The following is a 12,223-nucleotide window of genomic DNA, read 5'->3' on the forward strand; positions in this document are numbered from 1 at the left end:
ATGATTTTTTCAGTGCATATGAAATGCAATAGATTTTTGAAAGCATGAGCAATGATAACTGAATGAAAGGAAGCCTACAACATCATAACAGATGTTGGGACATTCAAACAATACATATATACATACAAATACCAAGGCTTTTCCCCCCTTACAAGGGAGGTAGCCAAAAAGGAAAAAGCATAAAATCATTCCCACCCATTCCATCCCTGAATACACTCCACACCCCTCCACCCTCCCTCTTATCTGAGCACCTCCTGAATGACGGGTCATCCCTGCACCTTGTCCACTGCCCTGGGTCAGAAGCAGTGTCGCAAGACACAGCACATCCACAGCAAGGCCGCTTCATTACATCGGCGACCCCACCCTCTCCGTCCCCCATGCATAAAAGGAGAAGACGAGGAGAAATCCCTTCGGGCTGCGTCAAATTTTGCTCACACATACTACCTCACCCCCCATCCACCCGCCCATTCCACCACATGCATCACAACATCATCCATATACAACCATTCTCCATTCACCCCTGTCTTCTGTCCTCTCCCATCCTTCCTCAACAGACATTCCCCTCTTCCCCAAAGCCCCCTTCACCCCATCCATCCACCTCATCCTAGGACGTCCCCTCATGTTCACTTCCTCCACATCTACCTTCCATACCTCTTTTACTAGTCTTTCTTCACTCATTCTTTCCATGTGTCCAAACCATCATAATACTCTTTCATCAACCCTATCTCCAAACTCCCTTTCCACACCTGTTCTCCTCCTCACCTCCTCATTTCTCACTCTATCTACCCTGGTAACCCCCATCATACTTCTCAGACACCTCATCTCAAACGCATTCAAACTCCTCTCTTCCTCTCTTATGTGCTGTTGGCACAATCACTCCTTCATATAGTCTCCTCTTAGCATCCATTCCCAAATGTCTATTCCTCATTACACTCTTTAATCCACCAAGGCATTTACTCGCTTCTCTCAATCTACATTCTACCTCCACCTCCACTCCACCTTCTCCTGCCACATTTGCACCCAAGTATCTAAAACTATCCACTTCCTCCAGTCGCTCTCCCTTAATGCTCAATTCCAGTCTGCTGTCACTTTCATCCCTTGAACATCTCATCACCTTACTTTTACCCACATTTATCTTCAGCTTTCTTCTATCACATACTCTCCCAAACTCAGTCACCAACTTTCTCAATCCCTCCTCCGATCCTGCCACAAGCGCAGTGTCGTCCGCAAACAACAGCTGGTTCACCTCCCACTTTTCTCCATTTTCTTTGACCATCTCCAATCCCTGACCCACCACCTCTCGCACTACCCCCATCCATGTACAAGTTGAACAGCCAGGGTGACATAATGCATCCTTGACGAAGTCCCACCTTTACCTCGAACCACTCTCTCTCCATTTCTAATCCTGACACAAGCTCTACTACTCTCATAAAAACTCTTGACAGCTCCCAGAAGCCTTCCTCCTATCCCGTATATCCGCAAAACCTCCCACAGTGCCTTTCTGTCTACCCTGTCGTAAGCCTTTTCCAGATCCATAAAAGCCCCAAAAAACATCCTTCCCCTTTCCTATAGCTTTCTCACATATCTTTCTTACCACAAAAATCTGATGTACACAACCTCTACCCGTTCTAAATCCACACTGTTCCTCACCAACTACTCCCTCTGTTCCTCTCCTAATCCTCTCAATCAAGATCCTCCCATAAGCCTTCCCAACTACAATTAACAAGCTAATCCCTCTGAAACTACTACATTCACACTTGTGCCCCTTTCCCTTGTAAAGTGGAATTATACAGGCACTCCTCCAGTCCCCCGGCACTCTACCCTGTCTCCAGCAAAAATTAAATAACCTCACCACCCAGTCCACCATCACCGTACCTCCTTTTTTTTTTAGACATTCTGCATGACACCCATCTAGACTAGGTGCCTTACCTGCTTTCATTCAAACAATACCCACCACTTATTTTCCAATACACCTAAAATGCAAGAGCTTTTTGAAAACATGAGCTAAAATTACTGTATCAACAGGAGGTTAGAAAACACGTTGGGACATTTAAACAGTACCCACTTCAAGTACTTTATCATCTCTGACTCCACCTCTTAGGCATGATATTGTCCTTAACGGTGGAAACGCTGATAACATTGGCAATTTGGCCTGCGTTTTTTTTTTTTTTTTTCCGAAGGTCAAAGGTTTTCCAACTGATTTACGATCATGTTTGCATGCTGAATTATGAATATCATTAATTTTCTTTGGTCAGGTCTGGTATCTTAAAATATGTTTAAATTTCTATTACATGTTTTTTTTTTCAATATAGCGCTATCATATAAGCGTTTATGGACTATAGTCAGCGCAACGAGAAGTGACCGCTAAGGCGGGGTTAGGAGATTTCCCGGTGCGGGCCGTGTTATTTGTGGAGATGTGGCAACATCTCCACAGATAACACGGTCGAATCTAGTGAAATGACAGATACAACCGAGTTTGGTGCCAACAAGTCAGAAGAGGACACAAGCTGGTTCACGTCTTCGAGAGAAACGTCTTCTGGTACCAAGGACATTATATTGATATCGCGACCACAAGAGAGAATTTAGAAAATTATTCACGTTTGATAAAGCGCCTTCACTGATCTATTGCAACAATATTGCTGACCTGATCAAATCATTGGGTCTGAAATATGATGCCATGGAATGAAGACTTTTCATTGACTCAAGGCATTTCTTCTGAATAATGGACATAAGTCTTCATCGATTCCTGTTGGACACTCAGTTGAAATGAAAGCAACCTACAACAACATGGATCGTTTGTTATCTACTCATGAGGTGAACGGAGTTCCCCACATGTGCTTCTACGCAGTATTTCGGCTTGTAATATCGCCGTTGCAGTAAGGGGCGAGACAGTGAGTGTAAATGTGGGGGACAGACAGCTGGCCTTCGGCCTCATAGTACATATGTGTAGGTTAAGGAAATATTACGGCTGTACTACATGTATTTGTATCCGTAGGAAAGCACAATTCCGGGCTACGCACGGCAACCCTGCCTCAGCCAGAGGAGCGCTACTCTTCGGTACGCCCCGCGGGTACTTAAGGCGGGTGTGAGGTCAGGTCAAGGTCAGTATCCTTCTAATGCTCGGCCGGCCCACTCGCGTGTGTATATCAGTGTCTTGCCAATAAAAGTGCGGAACCGAAACCGAATGTCAATCTTCCCCGGTGTCACTAGCTCAGTAACAGCCATAGTTACACTCTCAACTTCGAGGAACACAAATGGTTGATCTGTGGTCTTAAAATCGTTGAATCCATCCTTGGACTTAAAAGTGGATGCACAAAGTATTCATGATTTCTGTGCTTGTGGGACAGCCGAGCTGACACCCAGTATTATGTCAGACAAGAGTGGCCATCAAGACAAAGATTTATAATGGTGGCATAGAATATTCTTTGTGTGTTGTACATACGTATTTGTAATATTGTTTATTTATTATTATTGTGTGATATGACATTGTTATGTGCATTGTATATTATACATTATATTATATACATTATTGTGAGAACCAAGTGTTCATTTGGGCGTGCATGTTTCCCGCTAAATCTGAGCGTGGTCCCGTGACTCCCGTCGCTTAGCGTCAGTCTTGATCTTGCTTACGAAGCGACTGCATGCTCGTTTTTGTAGTGCTTATATCTACTACAAATTTTCCATTATTGCATTATTTAACTGTTTCATTGGCCACCCCGATACATATGGTGACAGCGGAAAAACAATTCAGTTTTTAATTATAATTGGTGAATTGAACTTTGTGCAGAACGCTCGTATTTCGTTGTGAACTTTGAAAAAAAAAAAAATGCCGGTCGGTGATATCGCATTTGTTGTCGTTTGTGCTTCTCTCCCAATTTTTTTTTCAGTGACAATGGAACTATTCATACCTTTCCTTTGAACATTTTGTGCGTAATTAGGCGCAGGAACATTTTTCTCTGAGTGCGCTAGATGATTTTTTCCCGAGTGCTTTCCCGTTGACGTCGGCGTTTAAGCGTTCATCGACATCATCTGCGATTATCACTGGATCGTCTTATGTTCCTGTGTGTACCGACTGTAATTTGGACCCTGGATGGTAAAGGATTTTGGACAAACAAATTTATACGTACGCATTCTTCACATCGGCCGGTGATCGTCGTTCGCTGATTTCCATAGTGACTTTCGTCTCCTTTGCCAGTGCATTATTCAGGCTTGTACATAATTCTTATTTATTTATTTAACAGGCCATATTGTATTTCCTGTTTATAATGAAATAATTGGTCATTGGTTCTTTGTCTGGCAAGATGGCCAATTTGGTTGGCGTTCACGGCGGCCATATTGTGACGTCATAATCATGATCCCTTTGCCTTAAGATCTAGTATAGTTACCCCTGTGTGGTAACGTTTTCCCTTGTTTATAGTTGTTAGAAAATTGTGGTAATTACGTGGCTTAATTGTGCATCATATATTTTGCAAGATCTAAGAATATAAGGTCTAACCACTTCCGACCGAATTTCGAGGGAGTTGGCGCAGCGGGCCCGTGAACGTCACCTGGCTGTTCAAAGTGGGGTTCGCGGGCCCTATAGCTGTCAGTTGAAGCTGGCGCGTCGTTCGGGAATGTTGTTACATTCGCTCGCACCGCTCCACGCAATTAGTTATATACTGACAAATATTATATAAAATATATATATAAATATATATAAAATATTATAGTTCCTGTCTATATATATGAATATATAATATATATGATATATAATATATATATATATATATATATATGATATATAATATATATATATATATATATATATAATATAAAATATTATAGTTCCTGTCTTCCTTGGCGTTTCACAGTTTTCTTCAGTGTTTCACAAAGAGAAAACGGACCCAGCCTAATGACGTCAGAAGCTGCGCACAATAATTCAAACGGTCAGACCTGTATATTTAGACCTTGATATTTTGTATTAATAACGCTCTTGCTTTGTGTATTAGAGCGAATATTATTGCTTACGTTCTTGCAGTAATTTTTGTAATTTTGGTAATTACGTGGTGATTTTGTAGTTTTGGTAATTAAGTGGCTTAATTGTGAATCATATATTTTGTATTAATAACGCTCCTTGTGTATTAGAGCGAATATTATTGCCTAAATTCTTTCAGGTGATCTAGTCTTCCAATTCGGAGAGTGTATTAATTGCGATCACCATTATTAACTGTATTTTCTTTGTTTGATTTTTATGTTATTACGTAGTGGGGTGCAATTATCTTGCCCCCCTTCTAATATGTCTAAACCAAAGGTACCATCTTTTATCAATCCCCAAGCACCATCTGAAACAATTGCTCATACCTTAACTTTATTACACCAAGAACCCTCTGTTATTAAATTCTCGGGCCAAGATCCCCATTATAAGGCTATAGATTTTATTCGCCAATGCGAGGATGCTATAGTGAACTCAAATGTTTCGACTGGGCCTGAAAAGATATCTTTTGTGAGGTCACAACTTGTACCTAATTCACTAGCGTCAGAGATGCTGTCTGCATCGGGCCTGGATCCCAAGTCTTTGGATTATAATTATGACATCTTTAGGTCTAATTTCATTAACAAATTTCAGATACTCCTATTGGGAATTCTTTCCAATGGTGTTTCAAACTGGCTGATACCCTCGTATCCCGACTGGGTACTCTTGACTACAGGCGTGCTCAAGCCCAGGCCAGTATAATTGTTGTTGACGCCTTCGATTCACTCTCACATTCAGACTGGGTAGATAATGGCACTATCACTTTAGATAGGTTCCGCCTTATTTTGGAATTTTTGCTTTACATCCTTTTTTTGGTGTCTTTTGAGAGAAGAGCTGCATCTTCTCTCAGCTATAAGACTGATGAAACTCTATTATCTTTTGCATCAAGGCTTTCATGTAAACTAAGGGAAATGCCTTCTAGTTCTTTGTGTATTAACAAAGCTCTTCAACATGCCAATGTCCCTTGTTCTCCTCAGCCCTCTCAGTCTACAGTTCCTACTCATAGCTCCCCTCAATCTACAATTACCCCCCCCCATCCCTACATGTACCTTTTGTAACACTTCTGGTCATACAAGCAATTTTTGTTACCGCCGTAGGCGCCAGGTACACAAGTCAAGACAGTCCCCTGTTCGCAGGAGTGTATCTAATGTTTCTTCTAATATGACGCATGACCTTTCTAGAGTAGAGCCACAGGATAAACTCAGTTACTGCCATATCCATGGTCATTGTAAACACTCGACTGATCAATGTTTCAAGGTTTTGAAACTTAGAGATGAGACTTCTCATCAGCCTCGTCAGTCCCATTTTCACCAGCGCTTGTTTCACAACCCAAAGATTTGACCAGTAATGTTCGGTCTCAAATCATCCCCTTAGCTGTTGAGTCTTCCCAATTACTTACCTTCCAATTTCTTACAAGGGATACGCCTATTTCAGTCACTGTAGATACTGGTGCAGAATGTAGTCTCATAAGTAGAAAGGCTTATTTTGCTCTCCGGGAATTGTACAATCTCCCTTTATCTCCCTTTTGTTATAATTTGCATTCTGTGCAAGGTTCTCCCTTGCATGTTCTTGGGTCTGTTTGTCTTCCCTTACAGTTTCCCTCGCATGCTACAGTTTTCCATGTCACTTTCGTTGTTGTTTCTGGTATTGCCCTTATGTGTGACTGCAATAAACAAATTAATCAAAATATATTGAAATTTTACTCAACTTACGAAACTCGCTATGCGACTAGGCATACAAACGACTTCTTTAATTAAAACTCAATACAGAACAACCAAAAAAGGCCAATGCTTATCTATTATAGGTGTTAACACATGGAATAAACTTGAAAAGGAATTACCTAAGACAAAATGTTTATCAACATTCAAACAATATTTAAAAAAGTCATTAATCTATAAGTATTAGTATATTGAACATTTCAGGTCCATATCATGATTGTATTCATAGAGAAACTGTCATGTACCGCCCAAGTCTGCCGCTTTTTTTTTTTTTTTTTTCCTGCAGGTGACGGTGACCCGGATCCGCACAGTAAGCAATTATCGTCCCGTCAACAATCGACCTGACATCTCACCTCCCACCTGACCCCCACAAGATGCGTTGCTCGCACGTGACCCCGATTCCTACGTGAGGTCGGAGTTAATGGGCGTCGTGTCGCATCTCATTGCAAAAAATATATATAGATGTATATATGTATATGTATGTTTGTGTGTGTGTGTGTGTTTATATGTATATATGTGTATGTATGTATCATACTAACATGTAACAAAAATAAATAAAATGAAAATAATTTTCCTTAAAGGGAGAGCAATTCCCCATAAGCTTTGCTTCACGCTCTCCCTTTTCAACAAGCAATTTTGTAAAAAAAAAAAAAAAAAAAAAAAAAAAATTATATACTGTATGTATGTATAAAATGTATTTTATTTTGTTGAATAAACCTTAACTAACTGTCTCTTGGGTATTGATGCTCTTACAGCTCATGGCATAGATATTTCTCCTAGTCGCCGTGTAGTGACTTTCTGCAATTTTGTTATCCCTGCATCAGATAGGCCAGTTTTTTTTTGTTTTTTTTTAATTCTCCTGTGCTTGATCAGTCCGCACATTTGCCTTCACCAGCTTCTAAGCGCTTTAACCCTAATTCTCCTTGTGCTGCTGTTGTTATAGGGGAGCATCTTACTGGGCCTTCAAGTTCAGTTCGAGTTTCGGTGCGCGTTTCAGGTGCCCCGATAGGGTCTGACGTTCTCTCTCTGCCTGACTCTGTTCGTATTCGTCGCCTTGCATTAGAAGGAACTCTCCACTATTCGCGAGGGTCATGTTACCACGGCGATGGTAACAAATGTCACGGATGTTCCTATTGCTCTCTCCTGGCAGCCACTTATGCTCCTTTGATGTGGTTGACATTGTTGCTTTCCAGGACTCGCCTATCATAGCAGCTTCTGTACTATAGTCTTCTCCAACACGTGACCCTGCTCACTTAGCTTCTGAGTTTGCCACATTTGTAGGCGAGATTGATTTTCCTGGTGAGACGCCTCGTCTCATTGAACTGTTAGTTACCCACCATCAAGCTTTGGCTTTGCCTGGTGATCCATAAGGTGTTACAGATCGTGTGGTTCATAGAATTGATCTTCAGCCAGGTGCTCGTCCTGTTTATGTGCCCTCTTACAGGTTACCTCACTCTCGTCGGCTTATAGCCCAATCCTTGGTTGACGACTTATTGCGTGAAAGCGTTGTGCAGGAGTCCCACTCAGAGTGGAACTCGCCTCTTCTCCTGGTGCCTAAGAAAGACGGATCTTTTCATCCAGTTATATATTACAGGCGAGTTAACGAGGTCACTGTTCCTGACCATTACCCTTTGCCTGTTTTAAGCGACCTTCTCCAGTCCATTGGCACTGGTCATACGGTATTCACCACCTTAGATTTAAAAGCCGGTTTTTGGCAGATACCCCTGGAGGAGAAGTCTCGTAAAGTCACGGCCTTCTTGACTCCCAGTGGACATTATGAATGGCTTTATTACCCCATGGGTTTGCGGACTGCTCCCTTGACACTCCAGCGCTTGTTTAACTTCATTTCTCATGGCTTAGTGGGGGATGGACTTTTTGTTTACCTGAATGATTCAATTTTAGTTTCCAAAGATGTGGAAAGCCACTTTACTAAGTTGTCCATGGTCTTGCAACGTTTTGCTGAAGCTGGGTTGAAACTCAATTTACCCAGGTGTTCCTTTTTCAAGTCTAGTATCCAATTCCTAGGTCATGTTGTAGACAAACATGGTATCCACACCACAGGTGATAAAATCAAGGCAGTGAGGGACTTGCCTATACCAAAGTCAGTTGAACATGTACGTTCCTTCCTTGGACTTGCAGGATACTATCGTGTATTCATTAAAGACTTTGCTTCAATTACTTCCCCTCTCACTCGCCTCCTCAAGAAGGACTTCCTTCCAGTGGCGTGATGTTCATCAGGAAAGTTTTGATTCCTTGAAGCTTGCCCTTACTTCAGCCTTTGTTAGCCTTCCCAGATTATAGTCTCCCCTTTACTATTTGTACAGATGCTTCTGGTACAGGCATTGGAGCTGTACTCATGCAACAAGTAGATGGATGTGCTAGTCGCATTCTTAATAACCCAGAGTCCCGTTACTCTGTTACTCATTTAGAAGCCCTGGCAGTGGTGTGGACTTTAAAGCATTTCCGTGATATCATTTTTGGATATCCTATTACAGTCTACACGGACCACACTGCTGTCACTCAGCTTTTCAAGGGCAAAAATCTTTCAGGCCATCTAGCCAGATGGTTCCTCACGATTGAGGAATTCAATCCAACCCTTAAACATATTCCAGGGCGTGCAAACAACGTTGCTGATGCACTTTCACGTAATATCCCTGTTGCTGCTGTTGCAGTAATTGACAACTTCTCCCTGAAGGATCTGGCCAAAGCCCAGCGTGAAGACCCTGTTTGGTCTGTTGTCATTTATGCTTTGGAGTCTGGTGATGATACCACCTTACCAGCTTTACCGGTACCTCTGTCCCAATTTTCCTTGCAGGACAAGGTTCTCATTCATAATGTGGAAGTGTTTGAGCAGGATGTGGCACAGCTAGTGATCCCCGAGTCTCTATAGTTCCCGTTGTTTTGTCCCTTGCTCATGATGCCCCTCAGGCTGGTCACCCAGGTCATGACAAAACTCTGGCTATGGCGCGTAAGAAGTATTATTGGCCTAAAATGCGACTAGACATTACCTCTCATGTAGCCCGGTGTAGTTCTTGTGCCCAGAACAAAGGTTCTAGGTGCACTGCTCCCATCTTAGAGTACCCTACTCCTTCTCGCCCTTTTCAGACTGTGGCTATAGACCTTTTGCAATTGCCTCGTAGCACTCAAGGTTCTGTGTATGTCCTTGTGTGTGTGGACCACTTTAGTCGTTTTGTAATATTAGCTCCCTTTTACATAACAAGTCTGCACCAGTTGTAGCCCATGCTTCAGTTTCTCATGTTTTGTGTCCATACACTACTCCTTCGGTGCTCCTAAGTGACAATGGTACTGAATTTAGGAATGAGGTTTTGGCAAGTATTTGTGAACGTTACAGCATCACACAAACATTCATGACTGCTTACCATCCGGCATTCAATGGTCTTGTAGAGAGGACGAATAGGGAAATTCTAGATATACTCAGACACGTTGCTAGTAACTTTCATGAATCTTGGGAAGATTGGCTTCCCCATGTCAGTGCTTCTATTAATAGCACCATTAATGTTTCTAAAGGCAAAAATGCCTCATTATGTCATCTATGGAGTTGAAAAACGGCTCCCTTATGATGTGATTGACAGCCCTGCTCGTCCCCTCTACAATTTTGATGACTATAGTCAACTCCAGAGTCACATGTTGCATGCCATTTATGACTCTGTGAAAGAAAAACTTGAGGTTTCCAAGGCCAAAATGTTGAAACATCAACATATTCATGCAAAGCGTGTTACCATCGTTTTTGGTGATCATGTTTATAAGAGCATGCCTGACTGCCAATCTAAGTTAAACTGTAAATTTACTGGTCCCTTTTTGGTTACTAAGAAGTTGCATCCCAACAAATTCAGGGTCTTTGATCCTTCACAGGGACTGAGCGAAGTGGTGCATGTGGACAGACTTAGGTCACTCAGGTGCCCATACCGGCATTTACCTGGCCTCCACCAAGGCCCACTGTACAAACTATGCCTTCTGTATCTACCCCTCACAATTATAATCTCTGTTCAAGGGGTCGTGTGTCTTCATAACTGAAAATGTACAGTGTTTATATTATTTATGTTTGTCTTGACCTGTACTTTGTGTCTATTTTTTTTCTTCTCTCTATTAAGTGTATTGATTTGTGTGTATACCTCTTGTTTAGCTATTAAGTGTCATGTCCCGGACGTCTGGCAATTGCTGTCTTTTGTATTTTGATTGACTGGCGCCAGTTTTTTTTTTATTTTGTTGTATGTGTTTCTTATGTACCTTCATTATGTCGTATGTGATTCTTATGTATATATTCTTGTTTATGTATTAGGGTGTGCTAATGTTATTCTTTTCCACATTTTTGTATTCCCCTTTGTATGTGTGTGAGCTGTGTTATGTTTGCTTTTGTCTTGCCTGGTCATTTCTTTACGTTTGCTTGGTGGAGTCACCGAGTGGTGGTGGCCGAGCTATGTAATGGTGGCATAGAATATTCTTTGTGTGTTGTACATACATATTTGTAATATTGTTTATTCATTATTATTGTGAGATATACATTATATTATATACATTATTGTGAGAACCAAGTGTTCATTTTGAGCGTGTGTTTCCCACCAAAGGGAGCTTGGTCGTGTCGCTTAGCGTCAGTCTTGATCTAGCTTACGAAGCGACCAGACGCTCGTTTTTGTAGTGCTTATATCTAATACAAATTTTCCATTATTGCATTATTTGACTGTTTCATTAGCCACCCCGATACAAAGACAACAAAACATGGCACACCTCAAAACTGCACAGCTCCTCTGACCTCAACTCTAGATCATCAGGAACCAAGTAATTAATGAACACAACCATCTACCTGATCAATTCAGTGTAGTATTCTGGTATGAAGGACAATCAAGGAAGGAAATCAACACGGTGAAATTTATGTCTTTAATCACTGAATCAGGTGAGAATTTGGCAAGCCTGAAATCTGGAGTTGGAGGTCCCCAGTCGATGCTAGGAGGGAGAAGGTCTTGGAGCTGGAGACGAGTTGTTGTTGCGGTGATTGGTGAGGCTGTTCTGCTATTGGTTGGCAAGAGGCCGTCCTTTTAAACCCCGTTGTGGGATCACGGACAGGTCCCATTGGAATGTCTAGCCTTCTGATTGGCCGTCTTCCCTTTGGCTGTGATTCTTGTGAATGAGCTGTGAACCTTGACGAGTGGATATGCCTCCACTTGCATTGGTGATGTCATCAGTCTGGGTTGGACTGGCCAGGGAAGCAGACATATCCAGTGTGTCCAGCATTGGCGATTGAGACAGCATCACCACATGAGCACAGATGTAGCTAAGAAGTATTGAAAAAAGGTGCAAGATTATCCATACTTTAACCTCAGTTTCATTGCCACCTCATCTTCATATTTTGTCAATCTTTACTTGTATATACTTAATGAATAGAATATAAATAGATTTGTATCATATTACATATTTGACTGAATAAAGATGTTCTAAAATGTTGTAAGTTAAAATAATACATCATATAAGAGTGATA

General features: G+C 41.6%; 1 protein-coding gene across 1 annotated transcript in view; it reads left to right on the forward strand.

The window, feature by feature from the left end:
- Positions 1-12,223, forward strand: part of LOC143037707 (uncharacterized) — a 395,763-nt gene that overhangs the window by 142,312 nt on the left and 241,228 nt on the right. The window lies entirely within an intron of this gene.

This window comes from Oratosquilla oratoria, chromosome 23 (assembly GCF_046742065.1).
Source record: "Oratosquilla oratoria isolate Oo_2021 chromosome 23, ASM4674206v1, whole genome shotgun sequence".
Lineage (NCBI taxonomy): Eukaryota > Metazoa > Arthropoda > Malacostraca > Stomatopoda > Squillidae > Oratosquilla > Oratosquilla oratoria.